Source organism: Mustela putorius, unplaced genomic scaffold (assembly GCF_011764305.1).
Source record: "Mustela putorius furo isolate JIRA1106 unplaced genomic scaffold, ASM1176430v1.1 tig00003834_pilon_pilon_pilon, whole genome shotgun sequence".
In the NCBI taxonomy this organism is placed as follows: domain Eukaryota; kingdom Metazoa; phylum Chordata; class Mammalia; order Carnivora; family Mustelidae; genus Mustela; species Mustela putorius.
The window spans coordinates 43942717-43968245 of record NW_025421987.1 but is presented as its reverse complement, the minus strand read 5'-3'; the positions used below and the strand labels follow the sequence as shown (position 1 = coordinate 43968245).

At 36.8% G+C, this 25529-nt stretch overlaps 1 long non-coding RNA gene across 1 annotated transcript in view; it reads left to right on the top strand.

The window, feature by feature from the left end:
• LOC106006699 overlaps positions 1-25529 on the top strand; it is a 50082-nt gene that overhangs the window by 7131 nt on the left and 17422 nt on the right. The window contains exon 2 of the long non-coding RNA XR_001180969.2: positions 9724-9784. This is a non-coding gene — a long non-coding RNA (uncharacterized LOC106006699). The remainder of the gene's footprint in view (positions 1-9723; positions 9785-25529) is intronic.

The following is a 25529-nucleotide window of genomic DNA, read 5'->3' as shown; positions in this document are numbered from 1 at the left end:
ATTGCAGGGTCATAGGGAAGTTCTATTTTTAATTTCTTGAGGAATCTCCACACTGATCTCCAAAGCAAAAGTTTTAATCTGGATGAAATCCTAGTAGTTCATTTTTGCCCTTGCTTCCCTTTTCTTTGGCAATGTTTCTAGGAAGAAGTTGCTGTGGCTGAGGTCGGAGAGGTTGCTGCCTGTGTTCTCCTCAAGGATTTTGATGGATTCCTGTCTCACATTGAGGTCTTTCATCCATTTTGAGTTTAATTTTTGTGTGTGATGTAAGGAAATGGTCCAGTTTCATTCTTCTGAATGTGGCTGTCCAATTTTTCCAACACCATTTGTTGAAGAGGCTGTCTTTTTTCCATTGGACATTCTTTCCTGCTTTGTCAAAGACTAGTTGGCCTTAGAGTTGAGGGTCTCTTTCTTTCTGGGCTCTCTATTCTGTTCCATTGATCTATGTGTCTGTTTTTGTGCCAGTATTGTACTGTCTTGATGATGACAGCTTTGTAATAGAGCTTGAAGTCTGGAATTGTGATGCTACCAACTTTGGCTTTCTTTTTCAACATTTCTCTGGCTATTCTGGGTTTTTTTTTGGTTCCATATAAATTTTAGGATTATTTGTTCCATTTCTTTGAAAAAAAATGATGGTATTTTGAGAGAGGTTGCATTAAATTTGTAGATTTTTTTAGGTAGCATAGACATTTTCACAATATTTATTCTTCCAACCCATGACCATGGAGCATTTTTCCATTTCTTTGTATCTTCCTCAGTTTCTTTCATGAGTACTTTATGGTTTTCTGAGTATAGATTCTTTGCCTCTTTGGTTAGGTTTATTCCTGTATCTTATGGTTTTGGGTGCAATTGTAAATGGGATCAACTCCTTAATTTCTCTTTCTTCTGTCTTGCTGTTGATGTATAGAAAAGCAACTGATTTCTGTGCATTGATTTTATATCCTGACACTTTACTGAATTCCCGTATGAGTTCTAGCAGTTTTGGTGTGGAGTCTTTTGCATTTTCCACATAAAGTATCTTATTATCTGCAAAGAGTGAGAGTTTGACTTCTTTGCCAATTCAGATGCTTTTATTTCTTTTTGTTGTTTGATTGCTGAGGCTAGGACTTCTAGTACTATGTTGAATAGCAGTGGTGATAGTGGACCTCCCTGCCATGTTCCTGACCTTAGGGAAAAAGCTCTCAGTTTTTCCCCATTGAGAATGATATTTGCTGTGGGTTTTTCATAGATGGGTTTGATGATATTGAGGTATATACCCTCAATCCCTTCACTTTGAAGAATTTTGATCAAGAAAGGATACTGTACTTTGTCAAATGCTTTTTCAACATCTATTGAGAGTATCATATGGTTCTTGTTCTTTCTTTTATTAATGTGTTATATCACTTTGATTGATTTGTGGATGTTGAACCAACCTCGAAGCCCAGGAGTAAATCCCTCTTGGTCGTGGTGAATAATCCTTTTAATGTACTGTTGGATTCTATTGGCTAGTATTTTGGTGAGAATTTTTGCATCCGTGCTCATCAAGGATATTTGTTTGTAATTCTCCTTTTTGGTGGGGTCTTTGTCTGGTTTTGGGATGAAGGTAATGCTGGCCTTATAAAATGAGTTTGGAAGTTTTCCTTCCATTTCAATTTTTTAGAACAGTTTCAGGAGAATAGGTTTTAATTCTTCTTTAAATGTTTGGTAGAATTACCTTGGGAAGCCTTCTGGTCCCGGGCTCTTGTATGTTGGGAGATTTTTGATGACTACTTCAATCTCCTTACTGGTTATGGGTCTGTTCAGGTTTTCTATTTTTTCCTGTTTCAGTTTTGGTAGTTTATATTTCTCTAGGAATGCATCCATTTCTTCCAGATTTTTTAATTGGATGGCATATAGTTGCTCATAATATGTTCTTATAAATGTTTATATTTCTTTGGTGTTGGTTGTTATCACTCCTCTTTCATTCATGATTTAATTAATTGGGGTCCTTTCTCTTTTCTTTTTGGTAAGTCTGACTAGGGGTTTATCAATTTTATTAATTCTTTCAAAGAACCAGTTTCTAGTTCCATTGATTTGTTCTGAGTATTTTTTTTTTTAATCAGGAAAAGGTATTGGAATTTTAAAATGCTTTTTAACCCACTGAGCTACCCAGGCGCCCCTAAAATTCTTTTTATATATCAATTGAGGTGATTATGTGTTTTTTCCCTCATTCTGTTTTTTTGAATTGTTTATTTAATTTTTATTTAAATTCAGTTAATTAACATATAATGTGTTATTGGTTTCAGAGGTAGAGGTCAGTGATTCATCAGACTTATATTATATTCAGTGTCCTTTACATCATGTGCCCTCCTTAATCTCCCTCATTCTAGTAATATGGGATATCACATCGATTCGTTTTTGTATGGTGAACCACCTTTACATTCCTGGAATAAATACTGCTTGGTCACAGGATGTGATGCTTTTAGTATGTTTCTGGATTCAATTAGCTAGTATTTTGTTGAGAATTTTTATATCTATATTCATAAGAGATTAGTTTGTAGTTTTATTGTTATTGTCTGGTTTCGGTGTCAGGGTAATGCTGCCTTATAGAATGAGTTAAAAAGTGTTCCCTCCTCTTTTATTCTTTCAAAGAATTTGAGAAGGCTTGGTATTAGTTTTTCTTTAAATTGTTGTTGGTAGAATTCATCAGTGAGGTCATATATTACTAGCTCTTTTTTTTTTTTAATTTTTGGAGGGTTTTTGGTTACTGATTGGACCTGTTTATGTATTACAGATCTGTTGAGATTTTTTTCTATTTCTTCTTGAGTCTGCTTTGGTAGTGTATTTCTAGGAATTTGTCCTTTTCATCTAGGTTATCTCTTTGGGTTTTTTTGTTTGTTTGTTTTTTGTTTGTTTGCTTTTTCTGTACAGTTGCTCATAAAATTCTCTATAATCCTTTTTATTTCTGTAATATTGGTAATAATGTCCCCACTTTCATTTTTGGCTTTAGTTATTTACTACTACTCTCTCTTTCTCTCTCTCTTTTTTTTTCAGTCCACCTGAAGGTTTGTCAATTTTGTTCTTTTTAAAGGACTAACTTTTGTAGATCATCTCTATTGTTTTTCTTTTAATTTTGTTAATTAATTCTGATTAGTTTATATCTGATCTGTTTTTGAAAATAGAATTTTCTTCCATCTTTTGAATTAGGGTTTGGTTTACTCTTCTCCTTAAAGATCTTTACGATGTAAAATTAGGTTATTGATTTGAGATCTTTCTTCTTTTTTAGTATAGGAATTTATAGCTGTAAATTTCTTTTTTTTAAAATTTTTTAAAAAGATTTTATTTATTTAGTTGACGGAATAGGATCACAAGTAGGCAGAGAGGCAGGTAGAGAGAGAGGAGGAAGCAGGCTCCCTGCTGAGCAGAGAGCCTGATGTGGGGCTCGATCTCAGGACCCTGGGATCATGACCTGAGCCAAAGGCAGAGGCTTTAACCCACTGAGCCATCTCAGGGCCCTAGCTGTAAATTTCTTTCTGAGCATTTAGTTTGTTGCATCCCATAAGTTTGTATGTTGTATTTTCAATTTCATCTGTCTCAAGGTATTTTCTTCTATCTCAAAACATTACATTCCCCTTGAAACTTGTTCTTTGACCCATTGCTTATTTAGAAGTGTACTATTTAATTTTCTAATATTTGTGAAATTTTCAGGTTTCCTTCTGTTATTGACTTACAGCTTCATTCCATTGTTTTCAGAGAAGTTATTTGTGTGATTTAAATCTTTTAAAATTTATTAAGAGTTGATTTGGGTCCTAATGTACAGAGAATGTTAGAGAATGTTCCATGAGAAGAATTATATCTACTATTGTTGGGTGGAATATTCTTTATATGTCTCTTATATCTAGTTGGTTTATAGTGTTGTTCAAGTCCAGTATTTTCTTATTTATCCTCTGTCTAGATATTTGATCCATTGGACATCTGCTGAGTTGAGAAGCAGAGAGCAAGGACAAATAAAAATGCTGCACTGGTCTCCTACTGTTTGTTAGCTGCCTCCTTGATTCAGCATTCACTTGATTGCTACTACCTTTGTCTCTTTTCTAGAATCTGAAGAAGTTGACTGACAGTTTCCGCTCATTTTTTCATTGTTTTTATGGAAGGATGAATCCCTGGAGCTGGCTACTCTGTCAGTTTTACTGACATCACTTCCTACCTTCCCCCTTAAAGTTTTGAAAATCGCAACTTGTATATCCACATCACACATCTAGTTTCTTTTGAGGAATTAGAAAATATTGAGCCCATAGTTCCACATATCAACAATTGCCTGGTGAGTAGCCCATACCCAGTTCAGGCACAACATACGTTCTTCATTTTCCCTGCACTTTCCAAATCATTTAAGTTACCTGATTGGTTCCTCTACCCTTTTTACTTTTCAATCTCTTTAGTATTATATAATGACTGTGAGCCTAGGTCTTGAGGCAGACAGAACTGGATTTGAATGTTTTCCTCACCATTTAAAGGCTGTGTGTCCTTAGAAAAATGATCTGTCCACATGTGTCTTCATTTGTAAGAGAAGAGAAACATAATTACTCAACTGAGTTATTGAGATAAGTAAATGATATATTATTTATGAAGAATTCAGCCCAGTGCCCAACATTCAGCAAGTAAATATAGTTGCCATGAGTTTTAACATAAATTTATTAAAGTCATTTTTTATGTCCCTTGGTAATGTTTGGAATTTTTTTCTTATATGTTGAGTATATTTATTTTAAAATGTTATTCTTATGTAATTGATGATGTTTATTGTTGTTGTGAAATTGGATATTTTTTCCCCAATATATTTTCTAAATAGCTAATGCTAATTTGTAGGAAAGATAATCATATTTCTCTTTTCTCCTGCCATCTTTATTTTCTTATTAGATTAAATAGATTTTCAGAATAGTTTCATTTTTCTTTAGTTTCATTTTTCTTGATAGACAATTGTAATGATAATTTTCCTCTATGTTTATAATATTTATACTCTAGTTCTTTTTTCCCTAATATTGAATAGGACTGTCAAACAATGTTTAATAATTATGAGGATTACAGATGTCATTTTTTCCTGAATATAATGGGAATGCTGCATTAAGTACAATGCTTAATTTTGGTTTCTGATATATGAATAAGAGTAGATCACAGAATAATTTCTATGATAAGGAATTTTCTTTCTATTTCCATTTTACAAAAGATTTTAATTGGCTTTTGAAATTTATAAAATCATGTATAGAATCTATTGAGATGATCATATGATTGTATCTGTTAATTTATTCACATTACATCCATAGATTTTTAAGTGTTAAGTCAATAATTCATTCCTAGAATAGTTCTTACTTGGTCATCCTCTGTTTGTCTTTTAATACAATTCTGGGACCAGGTATGCTAATATTTCATTTAAGATATTTATATTCTAGTAACAAGTGAGATTGCTCTGTTGTTACCTTTTCTTGTTTTATATTTACTGACTTTTGGTACCAGTATTATATTAGTTTTATAAAATGACTTTAGAAACCTACTATCCAAGGCACCTGGGTAGCTCAGTGGGTTATGCCTCTGCTTTTGGCTCAGGTCATGATCTCAGGGTCCTGGGATCGAACCCCACATTGGGCCCTCTGCTCAGTGGGGAGCCTGCTTCCCCCTCTATCTCTGCCTGCTTGTGATCTCTGTCTGTCAAAAAAAAAGAAAGAAACCTACTATCTTCTTCTTTGCCCTGAGAGTGTTTGTATATGAACTATCTGTTCTTCTAGATTTGTTAAAACTCACCTATAAAATCACATGATCTGGTTTTTTGGGGTGTGGAGAGTATGATTGTATTGTATACAAATCTTTTATAGATTTTTCCAATTTATTCTATGGTTATTGGTCTACTTAAATTTTCTCCTTCTACTTAAGCATTTTTTGAAAATTCAATTTTACTTAGAAAAATACTGCATTTCCTTTCAAATTTAAAATTTATTGAGCATAAGTATTTTCTTAGAATATTATTTCAATCCCCATATATGTTTATATTTCCTTTTGAATTTCCAATATTGAGTCCTCATTCTTTCTTGATTGGATTCAGTTATACTTTCTTCCTAATATGTTTCTTTAAATGTTGTTAAACAGCCTTTTTAAAGAAACATCTCTTTTGTTTATCAGGTCTCTTGTGTGTTGTTTTGGGGCTGTTGAGGTTATAGTATACTAGGCAGGGAGTTTATAGTTTCATGATCCTCTGACCTGTAATATCTAACTCTGTACGGACTACCAAGATCAATAAATTTAAGTGTGCATCCATGATATACGGGATTAGTGGGGAGCCTCCTGCATCTTTTCTCCTTTATATTCTGTAGCCTACTTATTTATTGTTTTGTGACTAAAACAAAGTGAAAGCAACTTTGAGCTGAGTTCAAGGCATCATTTTTGCCTATCCTTAAACCTATTTAGGAATCTGTGGTTTGGACAGTGAGATACCACCTCGCACCAGTCAGAATGGCTAAAATTAACAAGTCAGGAAACAACAGATGTTGGCAAGAATGCAGAGAAAGGGGTGCATTGCACCACTCTGGAAAACAGCATGGAGTTTCCTCAAAAAGTTGAAAATAGAGCTACCCGATGACCCAGCAATTGCACTACTGGGTATTTACCCTAAAGGTGCAAATGTAGTCATCCGAAGGGGCACATGCACCCAAATGTTTATAGCAGCCGCGTCCATCATAGCCAAACTATGGGAAGAACCTAGATGTCCATCAACAGATGAATGGATAAAGAAGGTGATATATATATACATATACACATAGTATTTCATTATATATATATACATATATGTATATGTATATGTATATATATATAATGAAATACTATGCAGCCATCAAAAGAAATGAAATCTTGCCATTTGTGATGACGTGGATGGAACTAGAGGGTGTTATGCTGAGCAAAATAAGTCCATCAGAGAAAGACAACTATCATATGATCTCCCTGATATGAGGAAGGGGAGATGCAATGTGGGGAGTTTGGGATTAGGAAAAGAATAAATGAAACAAGATGGGATCAGGAGGGAAACAAACCATAACAGACTCTTAATCTCAGGAAACAAACTGAGGGTTGCTGGGTGGTGGGGGTAGGAGAGATAGGGTGGCTGGGTTATGGGCATTGGAGAGGGTTTGTGCTATGGTGAGTGCTGTGAATTGTGAAAGACGGATGATTCACAGACCCACACCCCTGAAGCAAATAATACATTATGTGATTTAAAAAAAAAAAAAGAATCTGTGGTTTGGGGCACCTGGGTGGCTTAGATGGTTAAGGGCCTGCCTTTGACTGAGGTCATGATCCCAGGTCGTGGGATCAAGTCCTGCATCAGGCTCCCTGCTCACTGGGGAGCCTGCTTTTCTCTCTCTTTTTCTCATAAATAAATAAAATCTTTAAAAAAAAAAAAAGAATCTGTGGTTTGGACTGGGAAGATAATTTTTTTCTTGTTTTTGTTTTGTTTTGTTCCTTTTGCTTGGTGTCTTATTCTTTAAGCATGAGGCTAAGTGTTTTTAAAGATTTATTTATTTATTTGTGAGAGGGAGATAAAGAGAGTAAGTGTGGGGGGGGAGGGCAGAGGCAGATAGGGAGAGAGAAACTGAGGCAGACTCTGTGCTGAGTATAGAACCTGATGTGGGGCTTGATCCCACAGCCCTGAGATCACCACAGCCTGAGCCAAAACTAAGAGTTGAACACTTAACTGACTGGGCCATCCAGTGCCCCAAGGCTAAGTTTTAAACATACTTAAATATGCATTTTTTTTAAAGATTTTATTTATTTATTTGACAGACAGAGATTACAAGTAGGCAGAGAGGCAGGCAGAGAGAGAGAGAGAGAGAGAGAGAGAGAAGCAGGCTTCCTGCGGAGCAGGGAGCCCGATGCGGGGCTCGATCCCAGGACCCTGAGATCATGACCCGAGCCGAAGGCAGCAGCCCAAACCACTGAGCCACCCAGGCGCCCCTTAAATATGCATTTTTTAAAAAGATTTTATTTATTTATTTGACAGAGAGAGACTCAGTGAGAGAAGGAACACAAGCAGAGGGAGCACAAGAGGGAGAAGCAGGTCTCCCATGGAGCAGAGAGTGTGATGCCAGGTTTGAGCCCAGGACACTGGGATCATGATCTGAGGGGGAAGGCAGACACTCAACGACTGAGCCACCCAGGAGCCCTGTTAATTATGTATTTTTTTAAAAATAGTTTTGTTAGCATGTATTTCATATACTATAAGATTAACTCAGAGCATATTAAGTGTTTTGCAACCACACCACAATCTAATTTTGGAGTATTTTTAACACTCTAAAAAGAAATCCTATACACATTAGTAATCATTCCTCATTCCTCCCCCATGTCACCCCAAACCTGGGTAATTACCATTCTATCTTTGGTATCTGTGGATTTGCTTATTTGGGACATTTCACAAAGATGGAATGATACAATAAAACCCATGTCTTTCATTTAGCATAATGTTTCCAAACTACAACAATTTGGCAGGTATCAGTATTTCATTTTCTTTTTAGTGTCCAATGATTTTTATTATTTGGATATACCACATGTTGTTTATCCATTCTTCAGTTGATGGGCATTCACATTGTTTCTACTTTTTGGCTATTATGAATAATGCAGCTGTAAACATTCATGTACAAGGTTTTATGTGTACATATATTTTAATTTCTATTTGCTAGATACCTGGTGTGGAATCACTGGGTCATATGATAACTCTCTGTGTAATCTTTTGAGGAGCACAAAAATTCTTTTCCAAAATTGCTGCACAATTTTACATTCCCATCAGCAATATATGAGTGTTCCAATTTCTCTACATCCTCATCAACACTTATTATTATGTGTTTATTATTTCAGCCTTATTAGTGGGCATGAAGTGGTATATCTTTGTGGATTTTACTTTCATTTCCCTGATGGCTACTGATGTTGAACATTTTTTTATGTTTTTAGTGGTCATTTGTATATTTGCTTTGGAGAAATGTCTATTCAGAATCCTTGCCCATTTTAAATTGGTTACTTGTCTATTTATTTTGAGTTGTAAGAATTCTTCATGTATTCTAGATATAAATCCCATATGAAATATATTATTTACAAATATATTCTCCCATGCTGTGTGTTGTCTTTTTACTTCCTCAATGGTATCCTTTGACATACATAGGTATTAAATTTTAATGATTTTCTATGACCTGTTTTTTTTGTTATGTTTAAGAAAACATTGTCTAATCTTAGATCTTAGAGATTTAGATCTATTGATGAAAACCAGTAAATGCCATCTTCTTAGTGAAGAGACTCAATGTATCTGTGATTTCCTAATCTTCAAAGAGCTTGTAACCTTTAACTCATTACTGATTATGGCAGAGAAACTATAGTTTACTAAGAAAGATTGGATGAGTGTGCTACTTTTCTGATAACTTGTTGAAATTGATGCAGATGACTTTCTACAAGGAGTAAAACAGAAGACAAACAAGGTCAGAAGTCCTGTATGGTGCTCCCATCCCATTAGGTGGTCTCCTGTAAATCTAAACTGTGTTAGCTTCAGATAAACCACTTTTAAAAAATTTTTCCTGTGTGACTAAGTAGTCTAATGAAATGGCTCCCACCTAATATTTTGTACTCAAATCATGTATTCAAATATGTCTTATTAAAAGCAGCTATTTTTTAATTATAAAATATGGGATTTGTCTATTATTATAATGTTATCACAACATAGAATCTTTTTTTCTTCACCTCTCTCAGGTACAAAGAGGGATGTCTCTGGTGGGACTTTTGTTCTGGTGGGACTACTTTTCTAATAGTGGTGAGTTACTTATTATTAGACTTTAAAACTAATTGTAGTTATTATCTCTGATGACTTAGCTGAAAGAAGGGCTTTTTATGATACTGACTTCTTTTTATACTCTCCCATTTCTTTCTTTTTTTTTTTAATTTTTAATTTTTGATAAACATATATTTTTATCCCCAGGGGTACAGGTCTGTGAATCACCAGGTTTACACACTTCACAGCACTCACCAAATCACATACCCTCCCCAATGTCCATAATCCCACCCCCTTCTCCCAAACCCCCTCCCCCCGGCAACCCTCAGTTTGTTTTGTGAGATTAAGAGTCACTTATGGTTTGTCTCCCTCCTAATCCCATCTTGTTTCATTTATTCTTCTTCTACCCACTTAAGCCTCCATGTTGTATCACCACTTCCTCATATCAGGGAGATCATATGATAGTTGTCTTTCTCTGCTTGACTTATTTCGCTAAGCATGATATGCTCTAGTTCCATCCACGTTGTTGCAAATGGCAAGATTTCATTTCTTTTGATGGCTGCATAGTATTCCATTGTGTATATATACCACATCTTCTTGATCCATTCATCTGTTGATGGACATCTAGGTTCTTTCCATAGTTTGGCTATTGTGGACATTGCTGCTATAAACATTCGGGTGCATGTGCCCCTTTGGATCACTACATTTGTATCTTTAGGGTAAATACCCAATAGTGCAATTGCTGGGTCATAGGGCAGTTCTATTTTCAACATTTTGAGGAACCTCCATGCTGTTTTCCAGAGTGGCTGCACCAGCTTGCATTCCCACCAACAGTGTAGGAGGGTTCCCCTTTCTCCGCATCCTCGCCAGCATCTGTCATTTCCTGACTTGTTGATTTTAGCCATTCTGACTGGTGTGAGGTGATATCTCATTGTGGTTTTGATTTGTATTTCCCTGATGCCGAGTGATATGGGGCACTTTTTCATGTGTCTGTTCGCCATCTGGATGTCTTCTTTGCAGAAATGTCTGTTCATGTCCTCTGCCCATTTCTTGATTGGATTATTTGTTCTTTGGGTGTTGAGTTTGCTAAGTTCTTTATAGATTCTGGACACTAGTCCTTTATCTGATATGTCATTTGCAAATATCTTCTCCCATTCTGTCAGTTGTCTTTTGATTTTGTTAATTGTTTCCTTTGCTGTGCAAAAGCTTTTGATCTTGATGAAATCCCAGTAGTTCATTTTTTCCCTTGCTTCCCTTGCCTTTTGCGTTGTTCCTAGGAAGATGTTGCTGCGGCAGAGGTCGAAGAGGTTGCTGCCCGTGTTCTCCTCAAGGATTTTGATGGATTCCTTTCGTACATTGAGGTCCTTCATCCATTTTGAGTCTATTTTTGTGTGTGGTGTAAGGGAATGGTCCAATTTCATTTTTCTGCATGTGGCTGTCCAATTTTCCCAGCACCATTTATTGAAAAGGCTGTCTTTTTTCCATTGGACATTCTTTCCTGCTTTGTCGAAGATTAGTTGACCATAGATTTGAGGGTCTATTTCTGGGCTCTCTATTCTGTTCCATTGATCTATGTGTCTGTTTTTGTGCCAGTACCATGCTGTCTTGATGATGACAGCTTTGTAATAGAGCCTGAAGTCCGGAATTGTGATGCCACCAACGTTGGCTTTCTTTTTCAATATCCCTTTGGCTATTCGAGGTCTTTTCTGGTTCCATATAAATTTTAGCATTATTTGTTCCATTTCTTTGAAAAAGATGGATGGTACTTTGATAGGAATTGCATTAAATGTGTAGATTGCTTTAGGTAGCATAGACATTTTCACAATATTTATTCTTCCAATCCAGGAGCATGGAACATTTTTCCATTTCTTTGTGTCTTCCTCAATTTCTTTCATGAGTACTTTATAGTTTTCTGAGTATAGATTCTGTGTCTCTTTGGTTAGGTTTATTCCTAGGTATCTTATGGTTTTGGGATGCAATTGTAAATGGGATTGACTCCTTAATATCTCTTTCTTCTGTCTTGCTGTTGGTGTAGAGAAATGCAACTGATTTCTGTGCATTGATTTTATATCCTGACACTTTACTGAATTCCTGTATAAGTTCTAGCAGTTTTGGAGTGGAGTCTTTTGGGTTTTCCACATAGAGTATCATATCATCTGCGAAGAGTGATAATTTGACTTCTTCTTTGCCGATTTGGATGCCTTTAATTTCCTTTTGTTGTCTGATTGCTGAGGCTAGGACCTCTAGTACGATGTTGAATAGCAGTGGTGATAATGGACATCCCTGCCGTGTTCCTGACCTTAGCGGAAAAGCTTTCAGTTTTTCTCCATTGAGAATGATATTTGCGGTGGGTTTTTCATAGATGGCTTTGATGATATTGAGGTATGTGCCCTCTATCCCTACACTTTGAAGAGTTTTTGATCAGGAAGGGATGTTGTACTTTGTCAAATGCTTTTTCAGCATCTATTGAGAGTATCATATGGTTCTTGTTCTTTCTTTTATTGATGTGTTGTATCACATTGACTGATTTGCGGATGTTGAACCAACCTTGCAGCCCTGGAATAAATCCCACTTGGTCGTGGTGAATAATCCTTTCAATGTACTGTTGAATCCTATTGGCTAGTATTTTGTTGAGTATTTTCGCATCTGTGTTCATCAAGGATATCGGTCTATAGCTCTCTTTTTTGGTGGGATCCTTGTCTGGTTTTGGGATCAAGGTGATGCTGGCCTCATAAAATGAGTTTGGAAGTTTTCCTTCCATTTCTATTTTTTGGAACAGTTTTAGGAGAATAGGAATTAGTTCTTCTTTAAATGTTTGGTAGAATTCCCCCGGGAAGCCGTCTGGCCCTGGGCTTTTGTTTGTTTGGAGATTTTTAATGACTGTTTCAATCTCCTTACTGGTTATGGGTCTGTTCAGGCTTTCTATTTCTTCCTGGTTCAGTTGTGGTAGTTTATATGTTTCTAGGAATGCATCCATTTCTTCCAGATTGTCAAATTTATTGCCGTAGAGTTGCTCATAGTATGTTCTTATAATAGTTTGTATTTCTTTGGTGTTAGTTGTGATCTCTCCTCTTTCATTCATGATTTTATTTATTTGGGTCCTTTCTCTTTTCTTTTTGATAAGTCGGGCCAGGGGTTTATCAATTTTATTAATTCTTTCAAAGAACCAGCTCCTAGTTTCGTTGATTTGTTCTATTGTTTTTTTGGTTTCTATTTCATTGATTTCTGCTCTGATCTTTATGATTTCTCTTCTCCTGCTGGGCTTAGGGTTTCTTTCTTGTTCTTTCTCCAGCTCCTTTAGGTGTAGGGTTAGGTTGTGTACCTGAGACCTTTCTTGTTTCTTGAGAAAGGCTTGTACCGCTATATATTTTCTTCTCAGGACTGCCTTTGTTGTGTCCCACAGATTTTGAACCGTTGTATTTTCATTATCATTTGTTTCCATGATTTTTTTCAATTCTTCTTTAATTTCCCGGTTGACCCATTCATTCTTTAGAAGGATACTGTTTAGTCTCCATGTATTTGGGTTCTTTCCAAACTTCCTTTTGTGGTTGAGTTCTAGCTTTAGAGCATTGTGGTCTGAAAATATGCAGGGAATGATCCCAATCTTTTGATACCGGTTGAGTCCTGATTTAGGACCGAGGATGTGATCTATTCTGGAGAATGTTCCATGTGCACTAGAGAAGAATGTGTATTCTGTTGCTTTGGGATGAAATATTCTGAATATATCTGTGATGTCCATCTGGTCCAGTGTGTCGTTTAAGGCCATTATTTCCTTGCTGATCTTTTGCTTGGATGACCTGTCCATTTCAGTGAGGGGAGTGTTAAAGTCCCCTACTATTATTTTATTATTGTTGATGTGTTTCTTTGATTTTGTTATTAATTGGTTTATATAGTTGGCTGCTCCCACATTGGGGGCATAGATATTTAAAATTGTTAAATCTTCTTGTTGGACAGACCCTTTGAGTATGATATAGTGTCCTTCCTCATCTCTTATTATAGTCTTTGGCTTAAAATCTAATTGATCTGATATAAGGATTGCCACTCCTGCTTTCTTCTGATGTCCATTAGCATGGTAAATTCTTTTCCACCCCCTCACTTTAAATCTGGAGGTGTCTTCGGGCTTAAAATGTGTTTCTCGGAGGCAACATATAGATGGGTTTTGTTTTTTTATCCATTCTGATACCCTGTGTCTTTTGACAGGGGCATTTAGCCCATTCACATTCAGGGTAACTATTGAGAGATATGAATTTAGTGCCATTGTATTGCCTGTAAGGTGACTGTTACTGTATATGGTCTCTGTTCCTTTCTGATCTACCACTTGTAGGCTCTCTCTTTGCTTAGAGGACCCCTTTCAATATTTCCTGTAGAGCTGGTTTGGTATTTGCAAATTCTTTCAGTTGTTTGTCCTGGAAGCTTTTAATCTCTCCTTCTATTTTCAATGATAGCCTAGCTGGATATAGTATTCTTGGCTGCATGTTTTTCTCGTTTAGTGCTCTGAAAATATCATGCCAGCTCTTTCTGGCCTGCCAGGTCTCTGTGGATAAGTCAGCTGCCAATCTAATATTTTTACCATTGTATGTTACAGACTTCTTTTCCCGGGCTGCTTTCAGGATTTTCTCTTTGTCATTGAGACTTGTAAATTTTACTATTAGGTGACGGGGTGTGGGCCTATTCTTATTGGTTTTGAGGGGCGTTCTCTGAACCTCCTGAATTTTGATGCTCGTTCCCTTTGCCATATTGGGGAAATTCTCCCCAATAATTCTCTCCAGTATACCTTCTGCTCCCCTCTCACTTTCTTCTTCTTCTGGAATCCCAATTATTCTAATGTTTGTTGTTTCGTCTTATGGTGTCACTTATCTCTCGAATTCTCCCCTCGTGGTCCAGTAGCTGTTTGTCCCTCTTTTGCTCAGCTTCTTTATTCTCTGTCATTTGGTCTTCTATATCACTAATTCTTTCTTCTGCCTCATTTATCCTAGCAGTTAGAGCCTCCATTTTTGATTGCACCTCATTAATAGCTTTTTTGATTTCACCTTGGTTAGATTTTAGTTCTTTTATTTCTCCAGAAAGGGCTTTTATATCTCTCGAGAGGGTTTCTCTAATATCTTCCATGCCTTTTTCGAGCCTGGCTAGAACCTTGAGAATTGTCATTCTGAACTCTAGATCTGACATATTACCGATGTCTGTATTGATTAGGTCCCTAGCCTTCGGTACTGCCTCTTGTTCTTTTTTTTGTGTTGAATTTTTACGTCTTGTCATTTTGTCCAGATAAGACTAAATGAAGGGGCAAGTAAAATACTAAAAGGGTGGCAACAACCCCAGGAAAATATGCCGCCGGTTTGTGAAGACAGAATAACATTCTTTCACTAGTATCGTTTTGATCATGTCCAGATCTGTGATAGCCAACACAGGCTGTCGTCCATCATAAAACCGCTCACAGCAGCGGGAATGGCGCTGCCCGCAGATGCACACGGCGGCCCGACGCGTGGGGAGAGAGGATGAGGAGCCGAGGCTGAAGAAACTCTCTCCCATTTCTTGATCCTGGAAAATATATTTTAAAAATTTCACTGGTAATATATATATATGTTTATATTTATTGAGCAAGGGAGATACAAAAGGAAACAAGATAGATACAGTTCTTAACCTGAAGAAATTCATGTTCTAGAAAGGATTTATGATAAAACAAGTAACTATAAAAATGTGTTAAGAGCTATGGCAGGAGATGTACAAACAGGTATTCGTTTATGTAAGTGGGACACTTGAATTAAAGTTGAGGGGAGAGGAGCAGTGACGTAAAAGTAGTGTGGTGTATAGTCAGTTTGCTGTAGGACCTTTGGAGTGCTAGAGTCTAGCTGCAGGTGCAACATCTACTAGCTCTGTTACCTTCGACAAATTTCTTAATCTTTACTACCTTCAGTTTTCTCATATTTAAAATAGGGAGAATAATATTACTGATCTCATTGGTTTTCTGTGAAAATAAATGAGTTAATATAAAGTGCTTAGCATAGGGCTTAGTAAACAATAAAGAAGTAACTCGTGATTATGACTCTAAAAGGGTTATGATTCTGAAGGGTTATAAAGAGTGAAGAAGTAAATGGAATGGTCAATGTCAGAAGAATATTTCAGGCAGAGAGAAGAGCATGTTGCTTGCCTGGAGGCAGAACAGATCATGGAGAGTTTGAATAATTAAATGAAATTCATTATGCTGTAATACTGAGTAGGAGGGAGCTGGAGAAAAATAGATGAGAGAGGAGAGATAGACGGGGAGCCAGATCAGAGAGTTGAGAGGGGGGCCCAGATAATGGAGTAAGAGGTCCCTAAGCTCACCTGTTCCCATGGATGCAGCTAAATAATAATTACATTAGTGTAAATACCTAGATAACACTCAAATTAGTGTAAATAATGACCTAAAGACTGGTAGCATAAACTCCACAACTAAATTAGAGGCGACAACATATTGACAAAGGTAGGAAGGGTGGAGATGTGGGCCTCTGCTGCAGAGAGGGTCGCCTGGGCATTGGAAAGCGTGAGAAACATACTATCACAGAGGATCCTGTACTGAGAAGATGAATCCCTATAACATTTGGCTTGAAAACTGGAGGTGCTTAATTTCATGAGTTCTTACAACCAGTCGCACTTACAACCTGGAATCTTCTGCTCACAACACGTCCACCAGCACTCGACTTGACACTTCTTCAGATGCATGGTTTCTGCTGGGAAGCCTTGGCATGCTGAGCCCCTCAGGATAAAGAATGTGCTAGGCCATGTCTAGAACAACTAGCTTCCTATCAACTCCTGGCCTGACTTTGCAGTCTCTGTGAGTGGAGGCCTTATCATGACTGAGCCTTGAGAAACCCAAAGGCAAAGTGTCAGTGTCTTCACTTTGGACTGAAGATCTAGAGGCAGAAGGATGCTCCAAGAATTTCACAAGGCACAGACTGGGGAGGACCAGTGTGGCCTCATGGTTGAAGCAGGACACACCATGTGAGCATCACGATGGGGAGTCCCTTAGCCTGGACACTGACCCAGTACCTCTCCCAACAGCTTCATGCAACAGACTATCCACACTATATGCCGAGTATTTGATTTTTTAAAAACGTGTGTTTCTCGCCTATGGCACGGTGATCTCCTTGTGGGTAGGGCTCTGTCTCAGTGCTTTAGTGACCATAGTGCCTGCTACAGCTCTTGCTATGTGACTCGCAATCAATAAATAACCCCCAAAATGTGAAAGAAAAAAAAAAGCCTGGAATCTTAAAAATCAGTGTGCTCAGTTCTGGGAGAACCCTGAAGGTAACAAGAAGTTGAGTCCTTGGCCTTAAAGAAACAGGACAACAAATAGCTCATGGAGATACAGTGTAGAAGCAGCAGTGTGGAAACACCTGGGGCATATGTGAAGGAGAATTATTTACCCATTTCAGAGAAAGTCTGAAGGTAATTCTCTAGGAACAAAGAAACTGGCAAGTGCCTTATCCTCCCCTGCTCCACAGTGTAATCAGTGGGGCACTGACATTCTACTACCTAACTTGCTTATACCACCCCCAACGCATATACTTCTGCAGAATCCACCCTTTCTGGTCATGTTTGTCTCAGTCTGGGCACTGCAGGTCCCTTCCCCCAGAAGATCAGTGCAAACCTTGCATCTCCTGATACGTGCATTTTATGCAACCTTGGTCCCAATGGTGGTAGTGGTGGTAGCAGAGGAGGGTCTCATTTTGCAAGCATACCAGAGCTCTCCTTGTTAAAACTTCTTGCCCCACACTGGTAAGGGAAGAAATGCTGTCCATAAAAGGCAAAGAGAACCTCTGCAAATGACTGGTCTGAAGGAAAAAGTGGCCAAGAAACAATAGCTGGGCACACACCACACACATAGGAGATACCCCTGAAGCATCAGGTCCTGGTGAACAGGGAACACTTTATTGCAGGACATTACAGGACATCTTCTTCATAAGGCCATTACTTTCAAGAGCAAGAGATAGAGATGACAGCCCTAACACACACAGTAACAGACACAGAGAATTAGACAAAATGAAGAGACAGAGAAATATGTTCTAAATGAAAGCACAGGATAAAACCACAGCAGGAGACCAAGTAGAATGAATGTAAGTAAGATATCTGATCAAGAATTTAAAGTAATGTTCATAAAAAAACTCACTGGATTTGAGAAAAAACTGGAGAACCTCAGTGAGACCCTTAACAAAGACACATAAAACATAAAAAAGAAGCAATCAGAGATGAAGAACACAATAAATGAAATTAAAAATACACTAGATGGCATAAACAGCAAGCTAGAAGAAGCAGAAGAATTACTTAGAAACCTGGAGTACAGGGGCACCTGGGTGGCTCAGTGTGTTAAGCCTCTGCCTTTGGCTCGGGTCATGATCTCAGGGTCCTGGGATCGAGCCCCGCATGGGGCTCTCTGCTCAGCAGGGAGCCTGCTTCCCCCCTCTCTCTCTGCCTGCCTCTCTGCCTACTTGTGATCTCTCTCTCTCTCTCTCTGTCAAATAAATAAATTAAATATTAAAAAAAAAAAAGAAACCTGGAGTACAGAATAATGGAAAGTAATCAAGCTTAGCAGATTAGAGAAAAAATTACACAAAACGAGAATATAGTTAGGAAACTCAGTGACTCTATCAAACATAATAACATTTTCATTACAGGGATCCCAGAAGGAGAGACAGAAAAGGTGGCAGAAAATTTATTTGAAGAAATAATAACTGAAAACTTCCTAATCTGGGGAGGGAAAAAGATATCCAGTTACAGTAGACCACCAACAAAGTCAACCCAAAGAGGTCCATACCAAGACACATAGTAATTAAAATGGCAAAAAGTAGTGATAAAGAGAATTTTAAAAGCAACAAGAGAAAAGAAGACAATTACATAGAAGGGAAAACCCATAAGGCTGTCAGCAGATTGCTTAGCAGAAACTTTACAAGCTAGAAGGGAGTGGGATTCAAAGTGCTGAAAGGAAAAGGTCTGCCACCAAGAATACTCTGCCCAGCAAGGCTATCATTCAGAATAAAAGGAGAGATTGTTTCCCAGACAAACAAAAGCTGAAAGAGTTCATGACTACTAAACCAACCCTGTAAGAAATGTTAAAGAGGACTCTTTGAGTGGAAAGGAAAGACCATAAACAAAGACAAAAAGTAAGAAAAGTAGGATGCGGGGCGCCTGGGTGGCTCAGTGGGTTAGGCTGCTGCCTTTGGCTCAGGTCATGATCTCAGGGTCCTGGGATCGAGTCCTGCATTGGGCTCTCTGCTCAGCAGGGAGCCTGCTTCCTTCTCTCTCTCTGCCTGCCTCTCAGTGTACTTGTAATTTCTCTCTGTCAAATAAATAAATAAAATCTTAAAAAAAAAAAAAGAAAAGTAGGATGCACAAAAGCAGTAAAAATAAGTATATCTGTAAAAATCAAAGGACTCACAAAATAAAAAGAAGTAAAGTATGATATGATATTGCATATCAAAAAATGTAGGGGGGTGAAGAGTAAAGAATGTGCTCAAACTTAAGTGACCATCAAGTTATTATAGATCGCTTTATGTAGAAGATGTCATATATAAACCTAATGGTAACCACAAATCAAAAATTAGTAATAGATATGAAAAAAAGAAAGGAATCAAGTATATCACAAGTATATCACTAAAGAAAGCTAGCAGACTGTGAGAGAGAAGAGCAAGAGAAGAAACAAAGAAGAACTACAAATACAACTACAAAACAAGTAATAAAATGACAATAAAAAATACTTAACCATAGTTACTTTTAATGTAAATAGACTAAGTGCTCCAATCAAAGACATAGGGTGATGGAATGGATAAAAAAAAAAAAAAAGCAAGTCCATTTATGTGCTGCTTACAAGAAACTCATTTCAGATCTAAAGATACCTGCAGATTGAAAATGAGGGGATGGAGAAACATTTATCATGCAAATGGATATAAAAAAAAAACAAAACAAAACCTGGGGTAGCAATACTTAGAGCAGACAAAGCAAACTTTAAAATAGACTGTAGCAAAGAAGACTAAGACAAAGAAGGATACTATATAATAGTAAAGAAGACAATCCAATAAGAAAATATAACAGTTATAAATCCTTACACACCCAACATGGTTGCACCCAAATACATAAAACAGGCAATAAAAAACATAAAGGAACTAATAAATAGTAATATAATAATAGTAGGGGACTTTAACATTCCACTGTGTCAATGGACAGATGATGCTCCAAACAGAAAACATATGAGGAAACAACAACTTTGAATGACATACTGGATCAGATGATTTTAACACATGTATTCATAGCTTTCCATCCTAAAGCAGCAGAACATACATTTTTTTCAAATGTACACAGAACATTCTCCAGAATAGATCACATATTAGGCCACAAAGCAAATCTCAACAAATTGAAAATCGAAATCACACCATCCATGTTTTCTGACCACAATGCTCTGAAACTAGAAATCAACCATAAGAAAAAAGTCTGGAAAGAGCACAAATATGTGGAGTTTAAATAACATTCTATGAAACAATGAATGGGTCATCCAGGAAATCAAAGAAGAAATGAAAAATTACATGGAGAAGAATGAAAATGAAAATGCAATGGACCAAAATCTTTAGGCTGCAGATAAAGTGGTTCTTTTTTTTTTTTTTAATTATGTTATGTTAGTCACCATACAGTACATCATTAGTTTTTGAGGTAGTGTTCCATGATTCACTGTTTGCATTAAACACCCAGTGCTCCATGCAATCTGTGTCCTCCTTGATACTCATCACAAGGCTCACCCAGACTCCCACTCACCTCTCTTCTAAAACCCTCAGTTTGTTTCCTGGAGTCCATAGTTTCTCATGGTTCATGTCCCACTCCGATTTCTCCCCCTTCGTTTTTCCCTTCCTTCTCCTAATGTCCTCCATGCTATTTCTTATGTTCCATAAATGAGTGAAACCATAGGATAATTTATTTTCTCTGTTTGACTTATTCCACTTAGCATAATCTGGTGGTTCTAAGAGGGGAGTTTATAGCAAAACGGGCCTGCCTCAAGGAGTAAGAAAAATTTCAAATAATCTAATGTTAACACCTAAAGGAGCTAGAAAAAGAACAAACAAAACCTACAATTAGCAGAAGGAAGGAAATAATAAAGATTAGAGCAAAAGTAAATGATATGGGAACTAAAAAAACCCCAATAGAACAGATCAATGAAACCAGGAGTTGGTTCTTTGAAAATATCAACAAAATTGACAAACCTCTAACTAGACTCATAATAGAGAGAGAAAAAGGCCTCAAATAAACAAAATCACAAATGAAAAAGAAGAAATAACAACTGATACCACAGAAATACAAAAAGATTATAATATTTTGAAAAATTATATGCCAACAAGTTGGACAACCTAGAAGAAATGGATGAATTCCTAGAAACATATAACCTACCAGAACTGAAGCAGGAAATAATAGAAAACTTGAACAGACTAATTACCAGCTATAAAATAGAATCAATAATAAAAAAACTTCCAACAAACAAAAGTGGCTCCACAGGTGAATTTTACAAACATTTGTTTGTTTGTTTGTTCATTTATTTATTTATTATTGGTTTCAGGAACAGAATTTAGTGATTCATCATTTACACGTAACACCCAGTGCTCATCACAGTGTGTGCTCCCCTTAATTCCCATCACCATTTAGTCCATCTCTGTACTTACCTCCCCTCCAGTAACCAACCCTCAGTTTGTTCTCTATAGTTAAGAGTCTTGTAATGGTTTGCATCCCTCTGTGTTTTTATCTTATTTTGTTTTACCCTCCCTTCTGTGTTCTTCTATTTTGTTTTTTACATTTCGTATATGAATGAAATCATATGGTATTTGTCTTTCTCTAACTGACTTATTTTGCTTAGCATGATATAATCTAATTAGTTCCATCCAGGTCATTGCAAATGGCAAGGTTTCTTTCTTTTTGATGGCTGAGTAACATTTCATTGTAAATATATACCACATCTTCTTTATCTATTCATCTGTTGATGGACACCTAGGCTTTTCCCATAGTTTAATTATAGTTGATAATGCTGCTATAAACATTGGGGTGCATATGTCCTTTTGAATCTGTAGTTTTATATCATTTGGATAAATAGGTATTTACCTAGTAGTGCAATTGCTTGGTTGTACAGTAAATAGGTATTTACCTATTTACCTATTTATCTAGTAGTGCAATTGCTTGGTTGTAGGGTAGTTCTATTTTTAACTTCTTGAGGAAACTCCATTTTGTTTTCCAGAGTGGCTACACCAGTTTGCATTCCCACCAAAAGTGCATGAGGGTTCCCCTTTCTCCACAGCCTCACCAACATCTGCTGTTTCCTGTGTGCTTAATTTTAGCCATTATGAAATGTGTGAGGTGGTATCTCATCATGGTTTTGATTTATATTTTCTTGATGATGAGTGATGTCAAACATCTTTTCATGTCTGTTAGCCATCTGGATGTCTTCTTTGGAAAAATGTCTATCCATGTCATCTGCCCATTTCCTAACTGGATTATTTGTTTTTTGGGTGTTGAGTTTGGTAAGTTCTTTTTTTTTTTTTTAAAGATTTTATTTATTTATTTGACAGACAAAGATCCCAAGTAGGCAGAGAGGCAGACAGAGAGAGAGGAGGAAGCAGGCTCCCTGCTAAGCAGAGAGCCTGATGCAGGGCTTGATCCCAGGACCCTGAGATCATGACCTGAGCCGAAGGCAGAGGCTTAACCCACTGAGCCATCCACATGCCCCGGGTTTGGTAAGTTCTTTATAGATTTTGGACACTAATCCTTTATCAGATATGTCATTTGCAGATATTTTCTCCCATTCAATAGGCTCCCTTTTAATTTTGCTGGTTGTTTCCATTACTGTGCAAAAGCTTTTTATCTTGATGAAGTCCCAATAATTCATTTTTGCTTTTGTTTCCCTTACCCCTGGCAACATGTCTAGTAAGAAGTTGCTATGGCTGAGGTCGAAGAGGTTACTGCCTGTATTCTCTTCTATGATTTTCATAGTTTCCTGTCTGATATTTAGATCTTTCATCCATTTTGAATATATTTTTATGTATGGGGTAAGACAGTGGTCCAGTTTCATTCTTCTGCATGTTGCTGTCCAGTTTTACCAGCACCATTTGTTGAAGAGGCTATCTTTTTTCCATTGGTTATTCTTTCCTGCTTCGATGAATATTAGTTGATCATGGAGTTGTGGGTCTATTTCTGGGTTCTCTATTCTGTTTCATTGATCTATGTGTCTGTTTTTGTCCAGTATCATATTGTCTTGATGATTATAGCTTTGATACAGCTTGAAGTACAGAATTGTGATGTCTCTTACTTTTCTTTTCTTTCTCTATTCTTTCTTTTTTCTTTCTTTCTCTCTTTTTGGAAGATTTATTTATTTGAGAGAGAGAGAGAGAAAGTGGGGAGAGAGGGCAGAGGGAAAGAATTTCAAGCAGACTTCCTGCTTAGAGGGGAGACTGATGTGGAGCTCAGTCTCACAATCTTTAGATCACGACCTGAGCTGAAACCAAAAGTTGGTGGCTCACCTGACTGAGCCACCCAGGTGCTCTGGTTTTCTTTTTCAACATTACTTTGTCTATTCAGGATCTTTTCTTTTTCCATACAAATTTTAGAAGTTTTGTTCTAGCTCTATGAAAAATGTTGGTGTTATTTTGATAGGATTGCATTAAATGTGTAGATTGCTTTGGGGAGTATAGACATTTTAACAATATTTGCTCTTCCAGTGCATGGGCATGGAATGTTTTTCCGTTTCTTTGTGTCTTCTTCAATTTCTTTCGTAAGTGTTCTACAATTTTCAGAGTACAGATCATTTACCTGTTTGGTTAAGTTTTTTCCCTAGGTATCTTATAGGTTTTGGTGCCATTGCAAATGGGATTGATTCCTTGATTTCTATTTCTGCCGCTTCATTATTGGTGTGTAGAAATGGCAACAGATTTCTGCACTTGATCTTAGCCAAAAGGCCGAGAAGAGATGGCAACAGATTTCTGTAGGTTGATTTTATATCCTGTGATTTTGCTGAATTCCTGTATTATTCTAGCCATTTTTTGTGGAGTCTTTCAAGTTTTCTACATAGAGTATCATGTTATCTGTGAAGGGTGAAAATTCGATTTCTTCCTTGCCAATTTGGATGCCTTTCTTTTCTTTTTATTTGACTGCTGAGACTAGGACTTCCAATACTATGTTGAACAACAGTACTAAACATTTGAAGAAAAGTTAACACTCATTCTTCTCAAACATTTCCAAAAATAGAAGAGGAAAGAAAACTTCCAAAGTCATTCTATGAGGCCAGCATTACACTGATATCAAACCAGATAAAGACACCACCAAAAAAAAAAAAAAAAAAAAAAAAAAAAAAAGAAAAAGAAAAAGAGCCAGTATCTCTGATGAACATGGATGCAAAAATCCTCGAAAAAATATTGGCAAATATTTTGGGGTTGCCCAAGTAGCTCAGTTGGCTAAGTGTCTGACTCTTGATTTTGGCTCACCTCATGATCTCAAGGTTCTGAGGTTGAGCTCCGCATCATGGTCCACCCTTGGTGTGGAGCCTGCTTAAGATTCTTTCCCTCTTTCTCTGCTGCCAGCTCTCTTCCTCTCTAAAATATATATGCATTGGCAAACAGAATCCAACAATATATTAAAAAAACCATTCACTGTGATCAAGTGGGATTTATTCCTAGGATGCAAGGGTAGTTCAATATTTGCAAATCAACCAACATGATATATCACATCAACAAGAGCAAAGATAAAAGCCATATGGTTGTTTCAATACATGCAGAAAAAACATTTGACAATGCACAATATTCATTCCTGATAAAAACCCTCAACAAAGTAGGCTTAGAGGGAACATACCTCACTATGATAGAGATCATAATATGAAAAACCCACAGCTAATATCATACTCAATGAAGAAAAACTGAGAGCTTTTCCTTAGGAACAATATAAATATGTCCACTATCACCACTTTTATCTAACATAGTACTGGAAGTCCTAGCTACAGCAGTCAGATGACAAAAAGAAATAAAAGAAATCCAAACTGGCAAGGAAGAAGTCAAAACTCACTATTTGCAGATGAAATGATACTATATACAGAAAACCCTAAAGACTCCACCAAATAGCTAGTAGAACTGTTAAATGAATTCAGTTAAAGTCACAGGATACAAAATCAATGTGCAGAAATCCATTGCATTTCTATACACTAATAATGAAGCAGAAGAAAGAAAAATTAAGAAAACAATCCCATTTACAACTGCACCAAAAATAAAATCCCTAGAAATAAACTTAATGAAAGAGGTGAAAGACCTGTACCTGAAAACTATAAAACTTTGATGAAAGAAATTGAAGAAGACACAAAGAAATGGAAAGACATTCCATGCTCATGGATTGAAAGAACAAATATTGTTAAAATGCCTATACTACCCCAAATAACTTACATACTTAATGCTATCACATCAAAATACGAAGAACATTTTTCACAGAACTAGAATAAACAATCCCTGAATAGCAAATGCAACCTTGAAAAAGAAAAGCAAAACTGGAGGTATTGCAATTCCAGATTTCAAGTTATTACAGAGCTGTAGTAATCAAAACAGTATGGTACTGGCACAAAAATAGACACATAGATCAATGGAACAGAATTGAAAGCCCAGAAATATGCCCACAATTACTCTTCAATAAAGGAGGCAAGAATATGCAATAGGAGAAAGATAGTCTCTTCTGCAAATGGCATTGGGAAAACTGCACAGCTACATGCAAAAGAATGAAACTAGACCACTTTCTTATACCATACACA